We start from the raw sequence: 18,767 nt of genomic DNA, 5'->3' as shown, positions 1-18,767 counted from the left end.
GTTTGATGGGGTTGAGGTCAGGGCTCTGTGCAAACCAGTCAAGATCTCGACAAACCATTTCTGTAAGGACCTCGCTTTGTGCACGGGGGCATTGTCATGCTGAAACAGGACAGGGCCACAAAGTTGGAAGCACAGAATCGTATAGAATGTCATTGTATTCTGTAGCGTTAATGTTTCCCTTTACTGGAACTAAGGGGCCTAGCCCGAACCATGAAAAACAGCCCAAGACCATTGTTCCTCCTCCACCAAACTTTAAAGTTGGCACTATGAATTTGGGGAAGTAGCGTTATCCTGGCATCCTCCAAACCCAGATTCGTCGGTTGGACTGCCATATGGTGAAGCGTGATTGTCAATCCAGAGACATTCCACAGCTTCAGAGTCCAATGGTAGCGAGCTTTACATCACTTCAGCCGAAGCTTGGCATTGTGCATGGTGATCTTAGGCTTGTGTGCGGCTGCTCGGCCATGGAAACCCATTTCATGAAGCTCCCGACAAACAGTTATTGTGCTGACATTGCTTCCAGAGGCAGTTTGGAACTCAGCCGTGTTACAACCTAGGACATACGATTTTTACGCACTACGCGCATCAGCACTCGGGGGTCCAGTTCTGTGAACTTGTGTGGCCTACCACTTCACGGCTGAGCGATTGTTCCTTCGAGATGTTTCCACTTCAAAATAACAGCACTTACAGTTGACCAGGGAAGCTCTAGCAGGGCAGAAATTTGACAAACTGACTTGTTGGAGAGGTGGCATCCTGAAAGTCACTGAGCTCTTCAGTAAGGCCATTCTATTGCTAATGTTCATCTATGGAGATTACACGGCTGTGTGCTCGATTTTATACCCGTCGGCAATGGGTGTGGCTGAAATAGCAGAATCCACTAATTTGAAGGGGTGTCCACATACTTTTGTATATATAGTGTATGTTGCTTTGCCCAAATAATAGTCATCAATCATCACTATGAAAGGCATTAGAGTATTGCTATGAACCATTGAGCAGTCAGTTGTGATGGGTGTGACCTTTTGTAGGAACAAGAACCATCATCGAACTCTAACATAAAATACGATAGGTACATGTGGCATACCAACCCAACTCATCAATCAATTCAGTGGCCTTGTGGTTAGTGTCTGCACTAAGATTTGAAAGTTAGGGTTTTGATCTCCGGTCAAGTTATGCAATGCCTCTCTGCTTGGCACTCAGCACTGTGTCTTGCCCATAAGCAGGTTGGCATTTATTGAGATGACTCCAGTATGAAGGCAGCTCTGCAGAGTGGTCTTTAGCTGGCACAGCCAGTCATAAAATCAGATTTTAAACCTAACCTTGCCCACACTGCTAACCCTAATGCTTAACCCTAAATGAAGACCAAGAAGCACATTTTTATTTTCATAGATTTTTTTGATATAGCCAATTTTTACTTGGCAGCCTTCCCATCTAGCGGAAACCGCTCAGTTCTGCCTCCAGGGCAAGACTCATGACAAATGTCAACCTGCGTCCATAGGGTGTACATGTACTTGTAGACCAAGATGCCTCACACTATAGAAACAGGCTCCGACAAAGCTTACTTTACTTACATGTGGCATAAAGATCAAAGAGGCAGACAAGAGTCAGATGGCCTTTAAATTGTCATCCTTTATTGTCTCATCTTCTTTACAATCATGACTGTTCTGGACAATATGCAATGCAACTATTGAGATAGATGTGCAATTAGATACATCATCTCAATGTTTTCTCATATTTGTATTTGTCTGGACAAAAACACACCTTATGATATGACCTCCTAATCTCAGTTACATACACTACTATACACAGTCTTATCAGATCAGCCACTCATTAGGATGCATGCACATATTCAAAAGGTTAGCGTACATTAACCACTAACAACTAAAGTATGACTTTGTAATCCTCGCAAAGTAGACATCAGTACAGAGGAAAATGGAGAGCCGTCCGAAACACAACCTACAGTACTTGTTTTGAATACTGAGCGAGTTGAATCCCAGCCAAAACAATGCAACTACATTCTGATGACAGTTTACCCACATACTGTAGTACCACAAAAGTCATTTTTATCACTCAACTTTACTTGAATGATAAAGCTTGAGGGGTTTTCTGGAATCAGATGAGGTTGCTAACTACATTCCTATGCACCTGACAGACACGCCTATGCACCTCCCAGACACGCCTATGCACCTCCCAGACACGCCTATGCACCTCCCAGACACGCCTATGCACCTCCCAGACACTCTACAGAAGGGTCTGTGTGTGCATCCTGGTGAAAGGAGAGGATAGGTGAATAGAGCGTGGATCAGCAACCGCCGGTCCCTGCACAAAGACAACAGAGAAAAACACAGTTGGTCAGGACAGAGGAGCAAAGCTGAAAATGTCATGTGGAGACCTGCACCACTTATTGAAATGTACCTTTTGGTAGGTAAATCAGGTGACAAATGAGGTTCTAAGGTGGTTAGGGGGTCTTTAACATGTCTTCGTATTAATAAAACAACAATAACTACAACATTTCATTTTAGTAGAAGGGAGGATTATTTGATTTACATTTGAGCTGTGATATAGTAATAATGTTGTCGGTCCTACTAACACCGTTATTGTTCCAACCACAGCCAGGAACGGGGAAGATGCTGGAGATGGTGGCCCCGCTTCTGGATGGATAATCTGCATTTTCTCTTCTGAGCAAAAGGGATATACAGTGCATTCAGAAAGTATTCAGACCCCTTGACTTTTTCCACATTTTGTTCCCTTACATCCTTATTCTAAAATGTATTAAATTGCTGTTTTTCCTCATCAATCTACACACAATACCCCATAATGACAAACCAAACACAGTTTTGAAGAATCTTTTGCTAATTTATTAAAAATAAAAGACAGATACCTTATTTACATAAGTATTCAGACCCTTTATTCAGTACTTTGTTGAAGCACCTTTGGCAGCAATAACAGCCTCGAGTCTTCTTGGTTATGACGCTAAAAGCTTGGCACACCTGTATTTGGAGAATTTCTCCCATTCTTCTCTGCAGATCCTTTCAAGCTCTGTCAGGATGGATGGGGAGCGTCGCTGCACAGCTATTTTTCAGGCCTCTCCAGAGATGTTAGATCGATTTCAAGTATGGGCTCTAGCTGGGCCACTCAAGGACATTCAGAGACCTGTCCCGAAGCCACTCCTGCATTGTCTTGGCTGTGTGCCTAGGGTCTTTCTCTTGTTGGAAGGTGAACCGTCGCCCCAGTTTGAGGTCCTGAGCGGTCTGGAGCAGGTTTTCATCAATGATCTCTTGGTACTTTGCTATGTTCATCTTTCCCTCGATCCTGACGAGTCTCACAGTCCCTGCCGCTGAAAAACATCCCCACAGCATAATGCTGCCACCACCATGCTTCACTGTAGAGATGGTGCCATGGTTCCTCCAGACGTGACACTTGGCATTCAGGTCAAAGAGTTCAATCTTGGTTTCATCAGATCAGATCCTCCCCTCAGGATACCCCTCTCTGGTCTCATAGTGGTATGTTCCATGAGCAGAGCTTCCTTCACTGATGGGACACTGTAGATGTGTGCTGTAGTATGACACAGGGGGGGATGTTTCCAGGTCATTTACAACTTGTATTTTGAGTTGTAGATTGGTGAACAAGTAAAATCTCAGCAAATATGGTACATTTCCTCAAATTTCATAATCATACTGTAGATCCCTATTTTCATGCAGTGATGAGATCAGGGAATGAATTGATGATTGAACATTCAAATGAACAATGACAAATGAAACGAAGCAGAATCTCAATTTAACTAGAGAAAATCTCTCATGTATGACATTAAAAAAGCAATTGAAAACCACTCAGACAGAAAGGAACGGCACCGGCATCACTCACCGGAGATGGTAAGAATAACATTAGCGTAAATGAGTGGAGGAAGTCTTGTAGTAATGTGTGTAAGTTCCTTCGTCTGTGACAGAGACATTGGCAATGAGCAGTTCCAAACCTCTAAATTCAGGAAGAACTAAGATGTGCTCCGATAGTGAGGGTCCGACACAGTGTCCACATTGCCGTTAACAGTGTTGTCATCGATCTAGTAGTTGGAAAAGAGTAACCACACAGTTGTCCAGACTAGGGTGGGTTGTTTACTGGGAGAGCAGGACTAGGGGAGTAGGACCTCTTGTCCAATAAGGGCAGTCATAGAATCCTTTGAATACCCATTTTACATTCTCCAGAGCGACTTCATACATTTTCATACTGTTCCCCATGGGAATCGAACACACAACCCTGGCGTTGCAAGCACCATGCTCTACCAACTGAGCCACACGAGACCCTGTGGGTGAATGGGGAAAAAAACACCTGTCTCATTTCCCCTTGCCGTTTCAGACAGAAGAGAAATGCTGCGTCACAAGCGCCTCAGATTAGGGCTGGGAATTGCCGGGAACCTCACAATACGATATTATCACAATACTGAGGTGTCAATACCATATGTATTGCGATTCAAAAAGTATGTGGACACCTGCTCGTCGAACATCTCATTCCAAAATCATGGGCATTAATATGCAGATGTTCCCCCCTGCGACAACAGACTCCACTCTTCTGCCAAAAGTGGTTCCACTAGATTTTGGAACATTGCTTTAGGGACTTGCTTCCATTCAACCACAAGAGCATTAGTGAGATCGAGCACTGATGTTGGGCGATTAGGCGTGACACGCAGTCAGTGTTCCAATTCATCTCAAAGGTGTTCGATGGGGTTGAGGTCAGGGCTCTGTGCAGGCCAGTCAAGGTCTTCCACACTGATCTCGACAAAACATTTCTGTATGGACCTTGCTTTGTGCACGTGGGCATTGTCATGCTGAAACAGGAAAGGGCCTTCCCAAAACTGTTGCCAAAAAATTGGAAGCACAAAAACAACTAGAATGTCATTGTATGCTGTGGAGTTAAGATTCCCCTTCACTGGAACTAAGGGGCCTAGCCCGAACTATGAAAAACAGCCCGAGACTATAATTCCTCCTCCACCAAACTTTACAGTGGCATTATGCATTCGTTCAGGAAGCATTCTCCTGGCATCCGCCAAACCCAGATTTGTCCTGCCATATGGTGAAGCATGATTCATCACTCCAGAGAACGTGTTTCCACTGCTCCGAACTGTTATTGTGGTGAAGTTGCTTCCAGAGGCAGTTTGTTACTCGGTAGTGAGTGTTGCAACTGAGGACAGAATATTATTTACACGCTTCAGCACTTGGCTGTCCCGTTCTGTGAGCTAGTGTCACCGACCACTTCACAATAACAGCACTTACAGTTGACCGGGGCAGCTCTAGCAGGGCAGAAATTTGACAAACTGACTTATTGGAAAGGTGGCATCCTATGACGGTGCTCCGTTGAATGTCACTGAGCTCTTCAGTAAGACCATTCTACTGCCAAAGTTTGTCTACGGAGATTGCATTTTATACATCTGTCAGCAACGGGTTTGTCTGAAATAGCTGAATCCACTAATTTGACGGTGTCCACATACTTTTGTATATATGGTGCATCATGATTCTATATGTATTACAATTCGATACTGTGATTTTATTGCGATTCGATGTTCCAAACACATTGTGATTCGATGTTCCAAACATATTGCTCACTATATTTCTGCTGCAAAGGGACAAGAGAGAGCCTTTCAAAAACGAGTTTGAGATAAAAGTGCTGAAAACACAGTCGCTCACCAATTAAAAAGAAGATGGTGAACAAGGTTTAGCTCAGGTACATCGCAATTTCCCCCTACACTTCCTCAGATATGTTTTTTTTGCCTATCTGTAAGGGTACACTACAGCTTTTTAAGTACCGCTTCAAAACCTCATTGAGAGATGGTGGCTAGTGTCTGTGTCACATAACATGTCAAGAAGACATCTTCATATCTTGGCACCACATATAATGTGCTTTCTGCAACCACATGTTTACTAGGTACATATGTGGTTTAACTATTGGCATGTATTTGGGTTTGAATTTCACACTCGTGGTCTTGTGGCTGTGTCAGGTTTCCCTTCTTCTTTTCGCAGAGTCTGTGTCTAGTTAATGAAATTCTACCTAGGCCGAACCTTCAACGTTTGATAGACTGTATGTCTACTTTGTATTACCAATGGTATTGTAGGGAATGGTGGGGCAGGGAAGCAAACCTGGGTCACTTGCATGAAAGGCAAACATCCAACTCATTTTACCAATAGGGTTAACTCACTTTGTGGGAATTGCAACGTGGCTCATATAGTGAGACTACACTGCCCCTCCGAATGGGAAGGCACATACCCGTGATTCGACTACTCAGCCCCCTCACACATCCGGGCCTTCTGTTCTGATGGCCTCACAACCACCATCCTACTTCTGACACCAATGTAGTGAGCAAGGGGAAGGGAAGCAAACCCGGGTCGCAAACACTTGGTGGGAATTGTAATGTGGCCCATATAGCAAAGATCGCTACAGTATGATTAATTGTATTATGCTATTCTGAATTTGAGACCACATCTAAGATTGCTTCTGGGGTTTATTGAAAGGAAGGGTCAAAATACCAAGGAGCAACCTGTTCTGTTTATGTGCTTAGCCTGCAATTGTACTGGCGCCATGTTGGAAAATACATATCTGGAATTCTCACCCTATGATCCATCTCAATCACTAATTTCTGCATTTTTTAAATGTCTGTACGGCAGAATATAGTAACAGACTTACCAGTGGGGCACACAGACACCAAATACTGTCCACATGCTTTTGGTAAACCTACAGCAAAATAATGGAGATGATAAAGACAAAAATTCAAACAAACAAACATAATAACGGTATACAAACATACAAGTGTTTGTATAATGACATTGTTAATGTACTTTTAGCCTGCAATCTGCCAGTATAATGCTTTAACTGGCTATATTGAGCTGGTTTTACAACTCTGTCATACATAAACAACTGTTTCAAAATGAAACACAAACATTTGTGAATGTAGAGGTGCAACTTTCTATGACAACCTTAATTGAATCAAGGCATTGTTAAAGATTGACTACATAAATGCTGTTATTCTTGATTTAAGCATTCATAAATAATTTACCTCCACATGACATTGAACAGAAGTAAATGAGTAAATGCAGAAACATACCTGTTAATTAACATGTTTTGCCCCAAACAAAATGCAGTTCTTGTAACAGTCAGTCTGATGAGGATGAAAATGAAGGTATTAAAAGTATCCCTCAACTTTTATGCAGTCACCAGTGATTTGAAATACCTTACCTGGAATAATGGACACACTGCCCTCGTGTGGTCATAACGTTCACCCCTCTAATTCGATGCCGTAAATACAGACAACTACTCTCCAAGACGTATTCATTGCGTTCTATGAGTGATTGACATATTTGTCTACCAATACATCTTGCACTCATCCAATCCAGGCAGAGGGTGTACCAAAACCACCGGAATCAAAGTTAAAAATAGCACGCAGAACAGTTGCTTTTTCTTGCATACACTGAAATTACAGTACAAGTGCAGACATCAAGAAGCTGAGCAAAACTAGGTTCGTGTTAAGGTTAGTGTCCTTAAAAAAAATTACATTCGGTTTTGTGAAGACTTCTCTTTGGGACTTCTTGATGATACGATTAGTTTGCTATACAGTAGTTACCGCGGTCACATGTCAGTTAACCCATTCATAGACGCTACCTTGCTTTAGCGCATAATTTACGATATAGTCCAGGGATAGGTGACATAATTGTTCCATTTTATGATACAAGTACCAAAGATGGTACACTAACACTAGATACCTTAAGGAACATTAGCTAAAGCTTGGAGACAGTCTGGAAAGCCCATCAGTGAACCAGGGTGGCCATCATAATAAAATGTCTGCCATCCAGATTTCCCGTTAGAAAATATACAAATCACGTTGTAATGTTATTTACCCATTAAATACACCTCACAGGTAGACAATAATTCTGATCACAAGGTACTCTTAAGACCTTAGTAGGGGCCATATTGAGGTCATTTTGAACATATTCCAGCAGCTATGTAAAAAAAAACAATACCTTTGTGATACAGCAAAAAAAATTCACACACAGCTAGGATATGCTTAAATATGTATTTTGGGCAATAGTGCCATCACAGATTTTGTCCATTACCCCCTGGCGGTCATTTCCAATATGGCTGCGGAAAAATTGTCTAACATGCTGACCAGACCGGACATGTCGCGTGCGCGAGCATCGCAAAATAAATTTAGAAATCCATGTTATTCAATTATTGCACCCACACTGCTCGTGCGCGCCAACGAGCATCAAGGGCTAAAATAGAACTCCTTTCTATTTCTGACGCAGATCGCGCTGCAAGTCCTGCCTCTCCCATCTCCTCATTGGTTTATAGAAGTAGATACCCACGTGCCATCTACTCATTGCTAATACCCACGTGGGTGATTGAAAGACAAACTGTTTTGCCGGTTGTCGTGGTAATACTATGAAAGTTTAGATGCCAATCACCATATAAGTTCAAAGATGAAAAAGCCTGCAAGGAGGAGAGGTGACTAGAAACGATTCGGTTGACAGTTTTATGTGTGGATTAATTGTCGGAGTAGAGGACCTTGTGCATTTCAGGTAAAATAACTCAATGTTTATATCCCAGGACAAATTAGCTAGCAACAGCAAGATAGCTAAATAGGACAAATTAGCTAGCAAGTGCAAGCTAACTAGCTAAATTGCCATACATGTTTAATGCTTTTCGACCTGTCTCCAAATTAATGTCATTGGTTCAGAGTTTGTTTTGATATTTTAACCTGCGTGTCGTGATCGCGTTTGGTGTAGGGGGACAAAATAAATTCATGCACGATAGCGCACGCACGCAGCGCAGCTGGTTTGGGTTCCGTGTAAGAAACCCAAGATAGGTAACTGGTTGGATAGATGTCACCAGGGGTACTCTGCACCGTTCCGAGAGCAAGCAGACAACAGAGAAAGTGTCGAAGTTCACATATTTATTGAGGACTTGTGGTTGGACATGGTAAAGTTGGATTTGTGTGTGGTTCTGCAACAAAGAACATGCATGACAAGCAGGTTGCATAACACAAAAGGTGAAGGTGATAAGGATTACTATTAAAACAATATATCTCAAATAGCAAAAATAAGGAAATGACATGACGTCTTAATGTTACGACTTAACTGAAATTTACATGGATAATAGGAAATACACTTACTCTTAACTTGGACACACACAACTGTAAAGAAACTGAGGAAGGGCTTGACAGGATGTAAATACAAAAAAGGTGTGAATGAGCCTGTCAGGGAAGTCCTGATAATTAGTGACAAGTGTGTGGCATTTGTGAAAGGTGAGTGAAAAAGGAAACCGCACACTGCTCTTGATACTATCACTGATCTTTAATAAGCTTACGTATCGGCCTCACGGCCTTCGTCAAAGCTTTGTGAAAGGTGAAATCAACTTGGTTGATCAAGTTCATCTCAGTAGAATCCTCCTTTTGAGGATCAGCCGGCAGATGTGTTGTTGCCTACCCTTACCACCTGGGGGCAGCCCGTCAGGAAGTCCAGGATCCAGTTGCAGAGGGAGGTGTTTAGTCATCTGTGGATCTGTTGGGGCGATATGCAAATTGAAGTGGGTCTAGGGTTTCTGGGTTAATGGTGTTGATGTGAGCCATGACCAGCCTTTCAAAGCACTTCATGGCTACAGACGTGAGTGCTACGGGTCGGTAGTCATTTAGGCAGGTTACCTTCGCGTTCTTTGGCACTGGGACTATTGTGGTCTGCTTGAAACATGTTGGTATTACAGGCTCGGACAGGGAGAGGTTGAAAATGTCAGGGAAGACACTTGCCAGTTGGTCAGAGCATGCTCTGAGTACACGTTCTGGTAATTCGTCTGGCTCTGCGGCCTTGTGAATTTTGACCTGTTTAAAGGTCTTGCTCACATCGGCTACGGAGAGGGTGATCACACAGTCGTCCAGAACAGCTGGTGCTCTCATGCATGCTTCTGTGTTGCTTGCCTCGAAGCGAGCATAAAAGGCTTTTAGCCCGTCTGGTAGACTTGTGTCACTGGGCAGCTCTCGGCTGAGTTTCCCTGTGTAGTCCGTAACAGTTTGCAAGACCTGCTACATCCGTCGAGCATCAGAGCCAGTGTAGTACAATTCAATCTTAGTCCTGTATTGAAGCTTTGCCTGTTTGATGGTTCATCTGAGGGCATAGCGGGATTTCATATAAGCATCCGGATTAGTGTCCCGCTCCTTGAAAGCGGTAGCTCTAGCCTTTAGCTCGGTGCAGATGTTACCCATGGCTTCTGGTTGGTATAAGTACTTATGGTCATTGTGGGGATGATGTCGTCGATGCACTTATTGATGAAGCCAGTGACTGAGGTGGTATACTCCTCAATGCCTGGGTTGGTCTTGGGTAGGCGTGGTCTTCGGTTGTAAGGCCAGTTCGACGTACTGCCAAATTCTCAACAATGACGTTAGAGTAGAGAAATTGTGGTAGAGAAATTCACATTTTATTTTCTGGCAACAGCTCTGGTGGACTTTCCTGCAGTCAGCATGCCGATTGCACACTCAAAACCTGATACATCTGTGGCATTGTGTTGTGTGACAAAACTACACATTTTAGAGTGGCCTTTACTGTCACCAGCACAAGGTGCACCTGTGTAATGATCATGCTGTTTAATCAACTTTTTGGTATGCTACACTTGTGAGGTAAATTGATTGTTTTAGCAAAGGAGAAATGCTCACCAACAGGGATGTAAACCAATTTGTGCACAAACTGCATGTCATTAATAGACAGACTACTGTAGCCTACTGACATTACAAGTCTGATTCAGAAATTAGGGAGAGATTTTTTATTAGAGAAGAATGAATTCACTTTTTCAATGCTAGTTAAGTATACTATAGTTATCACATTTTACATTGGATTTATTAATAAAGAAAAGCTAAGAAGTGTTTTTATTTTAATTATGGTGGCACTCTGCACACACCAGTGGCGTGTATTCATGAATGCCAAGGGAAGCCAGACTTCCCTAAAATTGTACAACAAAAAAACATTTATAAAAAATAATAATTTATCTTTCGTCTCTCTGTGTTTCATAAATGTTCTTCAATTTACAAGAGGCTGAACATATCTCACTGGAGAAAGCATCTGAGCGAATGAAACAGTTATATATCTGATACTGTCTGTTCAAAATAGAGTATTACATTGTTGCAAGCATTTGGCCTCCCTTGATCATTTTTAAAATTAAATAATAGCCAACCAGCGTTGAGCTTAACTGAGTGATCTCAGCTGTGAATGGTCATAGTGCACCAAAAAAAAGTGTCAAAAGAAGCCAGTTTGGATTTGGCTTCAGAGCAATCACATCAGAAACCAAACGTCATGGAGATTGGGATTTGGACTTGTGATTTTACTTAATTCTCCATACTGACCAATGATTATAACGCTTCCAAGAGGATGGAAGTTCAACATGTAGCTAGATGTAAAATGTTTACTTGCTGTCCTGGTGCATTGTTGTCCATGAAATGAAGTTAGGCTAGAGAGTAAGCATTTTTGCCAGGTAACCTAGGACAACAAAAACTAAAACCATGTACTGTATGACAGAGTCATAGACTGTTTAGGCAACATGAAAGAGAAGGATGGCATTGGTGTTTCTACAAGTAGGGTGAGTCAACATGTTTTTTCTACTTGCACACACACACACACACTCAGATATTAGAACCATGGATAGCCACACCATATTTAGTTTAAGTTGATTGGACTAAATCGTTTTTTGCTATTTCTTAGTTGTCACTGTATTAGACTAAGCATAGGTGATTCGATGATGTTGAAGTTGAAATTATGCTGTAATAATGGAGGCTGTCACGACTTCAACCGAGGCAGGCTCTCCTTCCCGTTCGGGTGGCGTTCGGCGGTCGTCGTCACCAGCCTACTAGCTGCCACTGACTCTTTTTCCTCCCCCCTCCTTATGTGTTTATTTGTTACACCTGTGTTCAGTTAAGTGGGTAATTAGTATGGCTTTATTTGTCAGCCAGCCCGTAGGCGTCTTTGTGCGGGATTGTTACTTTGTATACCTTTTGGATTTCGGGAGTGGAGATTATATTTGTGGACTGGGATTGTTGCTCGTGTCGTTGGACCGTATTGTATGTTCACCCAGTTCGTCCGTGTTGGACATTTGTGTTGGACTGTTGGGGATTAAAAGGACTCAACTTATTGAAGCTCTGCTGTCTCCTGCGTTTGACTTCGCACCCCCCCGACACCCAGGTCATTACAGAATCCCGCACCACTCATGGAGTCAGCAGGAGCAGCAGCCCCCCCTCTCCCATCGATGGAGGAACGGGTTCACCACCACACCACCGTCCTCCATCGAATCGGATCCGCCATGGACCAGATGATGGAGAGAATGGAGCGATGGGAGAGGAGTGGGCTCCTCTCTCCACCTTCAGCTCCCCTTCCTCAGGACTCTTCATCCCCCGGCTCCGGCGCGCTCCGTCTTACGCTCCCGAGGGATTATGATGGAGCGGCGGCAGGGTGCCAGGGGTTTTTACTCCAGCTGGAGCTATACCTGGCCACTGTTCGCCCTACTCCCTCCGGAGCGGAGAGGGTGAGTGTCCTCGTCTCCTGCCTAACGGGTCGTGCTCTGGAGTGGGCCAACGCAGTCTGGAATGGCCCGGACTCAGCGAAGGAGCACTACCCAGAGTTTACCCGTCGCTTTCGTGCCGTGTTCGACCACCCCCCAGAGGGCCGAGCGGCGGGTGAGAGACTGTTTCATCTTAGGCAGGAGAAGAGGAGCGCACAGGATTTCGCGCTGGAGTTCCGGACCTTGGCCGCGGGATCAGGGTGGAACGACAGGGCCCTTATTGACCACTACCGGTGTAGTCTCCGGGAGGACGTCCGCAGGGAGCTAGCGTGTCGGGACATCGCTCTTTCTTTGGATGAGCTCATCGACATGTCCATCCGACTGGACAATCTGCTGGCTGCCCGCGGGCGTTCGGAGAGGGTCCTGTGCGTTCCACCACCCAGCGCCCCGGCTCCCATCCCAATGGAGTTGGGAGGGGCCGCGCCTAGGGGTACCGGAGGAGGAGGCCTCCCCTGCACCAGCTGTGGTCGGAGAGGACACACGGCCGATCGGTGCTGGGGGGGTCTGTCTGGGAGTCGAGATGTCAGGCGGAACGCTTCTCGATCACCCCAGGTGAGTCAGCACCAAACTCACTCAGAACCCCCTGTTGGTCACATGTTTGTCTCAATTTTTTTCCCTTTATTTTTCCCCTCTTCCCAGCATAGGGCACTAGTAGATTCAGGTGCAGCTGGGAATTTTATGGATCGCGGACTCGCCCGAGAGTTGGGCGTTCCGCTTGTGCCGATAGATTCTCCCTTTCCCGTGCACTCCCTAGATAGCCGGCCATTAGGGTCAGGGGTGGTCAGGGAGGCCACAGTTCCCCTGGACATGGTGACGCAGGGGAATCATAGGGAACGTATCAGTCTCTTTATTATTGATTCGCCTGCGTTTCCAGTGGTGCTGGGTACTCCCTGGTTGGCCCGGCACAATCCCAATATTTCGTGGAGACAGGGGGTTCTCCAGGGGTGGTCAGAGGAGTGTTCTGGAAGGTGTCTGGGAGTTTCCATTGGTGCCACGTCGGTGGAGAGTCCAGACCAGGGTTCCACGGTGCGCATTCCCCCCGAGTATGCCGATTTGGCAATCGCTTTCTGTAAAAGGAAAGCGACGAAATTACCACCACATCGACCGGGTAGGGATTGTGCGATAGATCTCCAGGTTAACGCTGCGCTTCCCAAGAGTCACGTGTACCCTTTGTCCCAAGAGGAGACGTTGGCTATGGAGACATATGTCGCGGAGTCTCTGGGACAGGGGTACATTCGGCCCTCCATCTCACCCGTCTCCTCGAGTTTCTTTTTTGTGAAGAAGAAGGAGGGAGGTTTGCGTCCGTGTATTGATTATAGAGGTCTAAATGCCATCACAGTGGGGTTTAGTTACCCACTACCTCTCATCGCTTCGGCGGTGGAATCATTTCACAGAGCGCAGTTCTTTACAAAACTGGACCTCAGGAGCGCGTACAGTCTGGTGCGTATTCGGGAGGGGGACGAGTGGAAAACCGCATTTAGTACCACATCGGGCCATTATGAGTACTGCGTCATGCCGTATGGGTTAAAGAATGCTCCAGCTGTTTTCCAATCCTTTGTAGACGACATTCTCAGGGACCTGCACGTGCAGGGGGTAGTTGTGTATATCGATGATATTCTGATCTACTCAACTACTCAAGCCGCGCATGTATCTCTGGTGCGCAAAGTGCTTGGCAGACTGCTGGAGCATGACCTATACGTCAAGGCTGAGAAGTGTGTGTTCTCCAAACAAGCCGTCTCCTTCCTGGGTTATCGCATTTCCACCTCGGGGGTGGTGGTGGAGAGTGACCGCATAAAGGCCGTGCGTAATTGGCCGACTCCAACCACGGTGAAAGAGGTGCAGCGGTTTTTGGGTTTTGCCAATTACTACCGGAGATTTATCCGGGGTTTTGGTCAGGTGGCGGCTCCCATTACCTCACTGCTAAAGGGGGGCCCGGTGCGGTTGCGGTGGTCAGCGGCGGCGGACGGAGCTTTCAACAGGTTGAAGGCTCTGTTCACGGATGCTCCCGTGTTGGCGCATCCGGATCCCTCTTTGGCATTCATAGTGGAGGTGGACGCGTCCGAGGCTGGGGTGGGTGCCGTGCTATCACAGCGCTCGGGTACGCCACCAAAACTCCGCCCCTGCGCTTTCTTCTCTAGTAAGCTCAGTGCAGCGGAGCGTAACTATGATGTGGGGGATCGGGAGTTGTTAGCGGTGGTCAGGGCTCTGAAGGTGTGGAGACACTGGCTTGAGGGGGCTAAACACCCCTTTCTCATCTGGACCGACCACCAGAATCTGGAGTATATTCGGGCAGCTCGGAGACTGAACCCGCGTCAGGCAAGGTGGGCCATGTTTTTCACCCGGTTTAGGTTCACGTTGTCCTACAGACCCGGGTCCCAAAACGTAAAGGCTGACGCACTGTCTCGCCTTTACGACACGGAGGATAGGACCACCGAGCCCACTCCCATCATCCCCGCCTCGAGGCTGATAGCGCCGGTGGTATGGGAGGTGGACTCGGACATCGAGCGGGCGTTACGGGCGGAACCCGCGCCTCCTCAGTGCCCGGCGGGCCGTAAGTACGTACCGCTTGGTGTTCGGGACCGACTGATTCGGTGGGCTCATGTCCTGCCCTCCTCGGGTCACCCTGGGGTGACGAGGACAGTGGGGAGCCTTCGGGGAAGGTATTGGTGGCCTACCTTAGCTCGGGACGTTAGGGTTTATGTCTCCTCCTGTTCAGTATGCGCTCAGAGTAAGGCTCCTAGGCACCTTCCTAGAGGGAAGTTGCAACCCCTCCCCGTTCCACAACGGCCATGGTCTCATCTGTCCGTGGACTTCCTGACCGATCTCCCCCCTTCTCAGGGAAACACCACGGTTCTGGTAATTGTGGATCGGTTTTCTAAGTCCTGTCGTCTCCTCCCGTTGCCTGGTATCCCTACTGCCCTACAGACTGCGGAGGCCTTATTCACTCACGTCTTCCGGCACTACGGGGTGCCGGAGGACATCGTTTCTGATCGGGGCCCCCAGTTCACGTCCCGAGTATGGAGGGCGTTCATGGAGCGTCTGGGGGTCACGGTCAGTTTGACTTCCGGTTTTCACCCCGAGAGTAATGGGCAGGTGGAGAGAGTGAACCAGGAGGTGGGTAGGTTTCTGCGGTCCTATTGCCAGGACCGGCCAGGGGAGTGGGCGAGATACATTCCCTGGGCCGAGATGGCCCAGAACTCACTACGCCACTCCTCTACTAATGTGTCCCCCTTTCAGTGTGTGTTGGGGTACCAGCCGGTCCTGGCACCATGGCATCCGAGCCAGACCGAGGCTCCTGCGGTGGAGGAGTGGGTGCAGCGCTCTAAAGAGACCTGGAGGTCTGTCCAGGAGTCCCTTCAACAAGCTACTAGGAGGCAGAAGAGGAGCGCTGACCGCCACCGCAGTGAGGCTCCCGTGTTTGTACCGGGGGAGAGGGTCTGGCTCTCGACCCGAAACCTACCCCTCCGCTTGCCCTGCCGGAAGCTGAGGCCGCAGTGTGTAGGGCCCTTCAAAGTCCTGAGGAGAATAAACGAGGTGTGTTATCGATTAAAACTCCCTTCCTATTATCGCATTAACCCCTCGTTTCATGTGTCTCTCCTCAGGCCGGTGGTAGCTGGTCCCCTGCAGGACGGTGAGGTACCGGAGGTCCCTCCTCCCCCTCTGGACATCGAGGGGTCCCCGGCGTACACGATACGGGCTATTCTGGACTCGAGACGCCGGGTGAGGGGCCTGCAGTACCTCGTGGACTGGGAGGGGTACGGTCCGGAGGAGAGGTGCTGGGTACCGGTGGAGGACATTTTGGATCCATCTATGTTAAGGGATTTCCATCGCCTCCATCCGGATCGCCCCGCGCCTCGTCCTCCGGGTCGACCTCGAGGCTGGGGTCGGCGCGCTGCGGGAGCCGCGCGTCAGAGGGGGGGTACTGTCACGACTTCAACCGAGGCAGGCTCTCCTTCCCGTTCGGGTGGCGTTCGGCGGTCGTCGTCACCAGCCTACTAGCTGCCACTGACTCTTTTTCCTCCCCCCTCCTTATGTGTTTATTTGTTACACCTGTGTTCAGTTAAGTGGGTAATTAGTATGGCTTTATTTGTCAGCCAGCCCGTAGGCGTCTTTGTGCGGGATTGTTACTTTGTATACCTTTTGGATTTCGGGAGTGGAGATTATATTTGTGGACTGGGATTGTTGCTCGTGTCGTTGGACCGTATTGTATGTTCACCCAGTTCGTCCGTGTTGGACATTTGTGTTGGACTGTTGGGGATTAAAAGGACTCAACTTATTGAAGCTCTGCTGTCTCCTGCGTTTGACTTCGCACCCCCCCGACACCCAGGTCATTACAGAGGCAGCTCTTGTTTTCTTTGCGACTTGCGGTAACTCTCTGTGGTTCTAAAACAATAGTTGTTTAGTAGTCCGAAAATGTCAGAAACATTACCTTGCTTGACTATGCTGTAGGTCATGTAACTGTTTGTTACATGGAATATGTTTTGTGGACTTCACCGGACAGATGTTGCTCTCCAGTTTTGTAATGAAACAATTGTGTGGTTGAATTTATTCTGCCACTGTGTCTTATATCTTGGCTTTAGGCCTATATATCACGGTGTCAAGGCATATATGAACTAACAGGTTATAGAGAAAACAATGCAATTATCACAACAATTAATTTATAATATGGCTTTTTTGGGGGGCTTGGCTTCCCCAGTGATTTTACGCAAACACCACTACTAGGGTGACCACATTTAAAATACCCAAATGCGGGACAACAGTTTAGCCTACATGAATAAAAACATTTGGCAGTTAGGCCTACTGTACTCTTCAAGTTTAGCTGTAATTTAGGGCGAAAGGATTTAAGAACTACGATTGGTTGACAATAGCCTATCTATGACATTGGCCTACTTCTCGTCTTGTGCAGAATATCAAATCTCAACAACGATTGGAGAAGTGTTTAACATCACCAGTAGGCAGTGGAGGATTTAGATATGGGCGACATGGGCAGCCGCCCAGGGCGGCATCCTGCCGGCGTTGGCATAGATGCACCAAAACATTCGGAATGGTGACATTTGCACGATCGGTTTTCTATCGCTCATTTGCACGTCATGTCAATGATATCATGTCACCGTGTGGGACTGTGGGTCAATTAACTTTGTCAGAGTGGGCGCCTTGATTGTAGTTTGTGAGCTAGGCAGGCCTGGGAAGGTCTCCCACTCAGAAGTACGAGATGGGGAGGCAGGCCGGGGTAGGTTGACCTCAGGTCTCCCCACTGGAATCCTGAGGTAGGGGGAGCGGTGGAATCTATCAAATAGCTCACCTCTATCTTTGTACAGTACAAATGCAATTAGTAAAATCAGTCACACTACGAAATGCTACCAAATAAACCACAATTCATTCATAATACTGTGAATATATAGTTTCAAAGATTGTTGCCTTTTTTTCTGGTTTGTGCGAAATCGTTAAGAATAATATAAAACCAGCCTGCACACCACCAAGGTGAATTGGTTTAGTCTTTCTCTTGGTTGACAGTGTTAGGGGATGGGTAATGTATTGATGCTCGAGTGCCAAATCAACACAAATGGATAAGAAAAGATCTAAGCTCTCAGGTGCCCTGTTTAGGAAAAAGAAGAAAGAAGAAGAGGAGAAACGCACAAAAGATAAAGGTATGCAGCTATGTCATCTCTTTATTAATATAATATTATGCATGTAATGAAATAGTCTTGTATAACACTTATGTTTGTTAGCCTATGTTGCTTGCTATGCTATAGGGCGACAAAATTCAGTTTTCTGTCCAACTAGCTTACATAATATTGGATATAATTTCACATAGTTTCATCGTGATAATGTGTGTAGCCTGCAGCAAAATGATTACAACCTAACTAGCACATTATTGATTTGGTTAACTTTCATTGAGGTGACATCATGAAGGTTTTCTGTGATTGTATTGACTAGGTCCTGAGCTCAGTAAGGGAAATTTCCAATGGTGTAGGTAACTTAAAATACGTCTGTATTATGCAGATATTTTGTATCTTTTCTGATATATTGAGTCTTTTGGGGTGTCTTATGCCTAGAATTAGCCAAGGAGGTTGCATGGTTCATTTGGTTCCTATTCTGAAAGTTTGATAAATTGTGTAAATTTGACATGCATATTTAATTGTGCAACAAATGTATTTAGGGTGTCATACTCATATACTGTATTTCAATGCAAA

General features: G+C 46.1%; 1 long non-coding RNA gene across 1 annotated transcript; it reads right to left on the bottom strand.

Moving 5' to 3' along the window:
• Positions 1-2,395: 2,395 nt before the first annotated feature.
• Positions 2,396-7,636, bottom strand: LOC129858844 (uncharacterized). The gene is made up of 3 exons (XR_008760100.1): positions 7,088-7,636; positions 6,670-6,717; positions 2,396-2,675 (listed from the first exon to the last, which is right to left on the bottom strand). It is a non-coding gene; the product is annotated as an uncharacterized LOC129858844 (long non-coding RNA).
• Between the last annotated feature and the right edge of the window lie 11,131 nt (positions 7,637-18,767).

This window comes from Salvelinus fontinalis, chromosome 7, assembly GCF_029448725.1.
Source record: "Salvelinus fontinalis isolate EN_2023a chromosome 7, ASM2944872v1, whole genome shotgun sequence".
NCBI classification, from domain to species: domain Eukaryota; kingdom Metazoa; phylum Chordata; class Actinopteri; order Salmoniformes; family Salmonidae; genus Salvelinus; species Salvelinus fontinalis.
The sequence above is the reverse complement of the archived record's forward strand: the minus strand, read 5'-3'. Positions and strand labels throughout refer to the sequence as shown.